The sequence below is a fragment of the Convolutriloba macropyga genome, unplaced genomic scaffold, assembly GCF_964194025.1.
Source record: "Convolutriloba macropyga unplaced genomic scaffold, txConMacr16.3 SCAFFOLD_4034, whole genome shotgun sequence".
Classification (NCBI taxonomy): Eukaryota; Metazoa; Xenacoelomorpha; order Acoela; family Convolutidae; genus Convolutriloba; species Convolutriloba macropyga.
The window spans coordinates 20,001-22,397 of NW_027450459.1; the positions used below are offsets into that span (position 1 = coordinate 20,001).

Here is a 2,397-nt window from a genome sequence, read left to right on the forward strand (position 1 = left end):
CTTTTCCCTGTTCATTCGCCATTACTAAGGGATTCTCAGTTGATTTCTTTTCCTCCCCTTACTGATATGCTTAAGTTAAGGGGGTTCTCTCGCCCAATTCAGGTTATGTAGTTGATTGTCTCTTAATTGGTTCACTGACCAATATGAGACAGAAACCGATTCAGCAGTTTTGTTCGCTACTACTATCAAACACAGGTCGAAGTTTCCATTCAGTCATTAATTCCAACTTTCAAATGTTGTTGTTTCAGCTTTCGCTTACTAGAAGCAACATAATACTCGCTGCAATACAGACCTCGGGAAACCCTCACCGTGAATAAGGTTCACTCACATATTTCACTACATTTTGCGTGGGATTGGAGATGAGGCTACTCGTTCTTGCTCAGTACTAGGCTGAAAATTAACGAAACTTCGTTACAAACGTTCACATGTTGATGTTTCCGCTTTCGCGTACTCGAAACAACATAATACTAGTCTTTGTAATTTAGTTTCATAATTTCAACTGTTCTCATGCAGAATTTTTGCTCATTCTTATCCCAAATTTTGACCTGGCTACTAGTTACACTCCTTGTACTTATTGCAAAATGACCACAAATTTCAACAGCTTTCACATGTTGCTGTTTCGGCTTTCGCTTACTACAGTCAACATAATACTCGTTGCAAAATAAGTGCTCGGCATCTGCAATTTTCCAAAGACGAAGTTTCGCCAGTTCAATTTTCGCTCGCCAATTATGGCTACTAATTCACACGGTACTGAGCTCAACAACATTAAATTTGTTCAGCAAGACTTTCACATGTTGATGTTTTGGCTTTCGCCTACTAGAAGCAACATAATACTCGTCTTGTTAGCTCATTCAATGAGAATAGCTTTTCCCGTTGAGAATTTTTGCCTTCAATTGGCGTTGTAGTGAGTTTGGCTACTCAGATCACCAAATACTTGTGACAATTCGAACCAGAAATGTTTTCAATTTTCACATGCTGATGTTTCGGATTCAACCTACTAGAAGCAGCATAATACTTGTATTCAACAATTTCTGTATCAAATCCCAGTTTTCTCTGGTGCATCTTTGCCAAACTATTCCAAACTGCCTGAGTCTGAATACCAATTACAGGTACTAGTAAATGCACGTTACTAAGGACTATATAGTTCTAGGTTACTGTACACAACGACGTTCACATGTTGATGTTTCAGCTGCCGCTTACTAGAAACAACATAATACTTATCGTGCATACCTTTCCATAACTTGTCCTTTTCAGATGCATTAGTTTCCCTTTGTCTTGGCTTCTACAGTCAGACTGGCTACTAGTAACAGCACAGTACTAATCACATATCGTTCTACAGTTTGCAGACAACTTTCACATGTTGATGTTTCAGCTTTCGCCTACTAGAAACAACATAATACTCGCTGTATACATTTGTAGTTCTCTATGTAACTTTCATGTGAAGAAGTTTCGCCAGTCTTTTTGACTGTCTCAAATCTGAGTCATGCTTAGGCTACTAGTTGCTTCATAGTACTTATCGCCTCGAGATCATTGAACAAAACTTGATTTTCACATGTTGCTGTTTCAGCTTCCGCTTACTAGAAACAACATAATACTAGTCTCATTAAGTTCCGTCTCTTTGCAATTTTCTTATGAAGAAAATTCGCCATCACAATGACTCCAGCAGTTCTTGATCAAGGAATGCAATCATTGATCAGAATGCTATTATTTGAATCGGTTCTGCTTTAAGTGTTCCAATTTTATTGGAAGCACCAACAATAGAACATCAATGTGTTCAATCGAGAGTTATATAACCCTGAATCGGACGCAGTCAACAGCCGAAGCCGAGACCGCCTTTTGCGTTAGAGAGGTCGGTAAACAAATCTTGCGATTCATACCGAATTAACACATATAGCTGTGCTCCTCTTCGTAAAGCGAGCCAAGTGATCCCCTGTTGAAGGATGTATTTGGACCAATCTAGTAGCATTTGGTTTCCAACAAGCTCTCCCAAGTTAGCTTACTTATTGGGCTTTTCAACCAATTCGGTTGGCTACAAGCATCATCAAAGTACTAGCCACAGTTTGATCGCAAAATTCTACGACTTTCACATGTTGATGTTTCGGCTTGCGCTTAGCCTACTATAAGCAACATAATACTAGTCATATCATAGAGCGTGATCAGCTTGTGACGTTCTCATGATGAAGTTTCACCAACAGTGTCTCACTTCGAGCTTAAATCCAGCTACTAGTAACTACACAGTACTGACTGCAACGATAACTTTTATCTATACCTTTCACATGCTGCGCTTTCGGCCAGGGCCTACTAACGTCAACATAATACTCGATATAAACTTTTGTTCATGATGCAGCTTCCCCATGCAGAAGTTTCGCCTTCAAATGCTCTCTTGGCCATATGACG

The 2,397-nt window shown here is 39.5% G+C and overlaps 1 non-coding gene and 1 pseudogene across 1 annotated transcript in view; both read right to left on the bottom strand.

Annotated features, from left to right (window-relative positions):
- The window catches only part of LOC142355917 (large subunit ribosomal RNA), a 3,522-nt gene extending 3,415 nt beyond the window's left edge, over positions 1-107 (bottom strand). Inside the window, exon 1 of the ribosomal RNA XR_012761324.1 lies at positions 1-107. This exon is cut by the window's left edge and continues 3,415 nt beyond it. This is a non-coding gene — a ribosomal RNA (large subunit ribosomal RNA).
- A 1,683-nt stretch (positions 108-1,790) lies between these two features.
- Positions 1,791-1,942, bottom strand: LOC142355915 (5.8S ribosomal RNA; annotated as a pseudogene).
- Between the last annotated feature and the right edge of the window lie 455 nt (positions 1,943-2,397).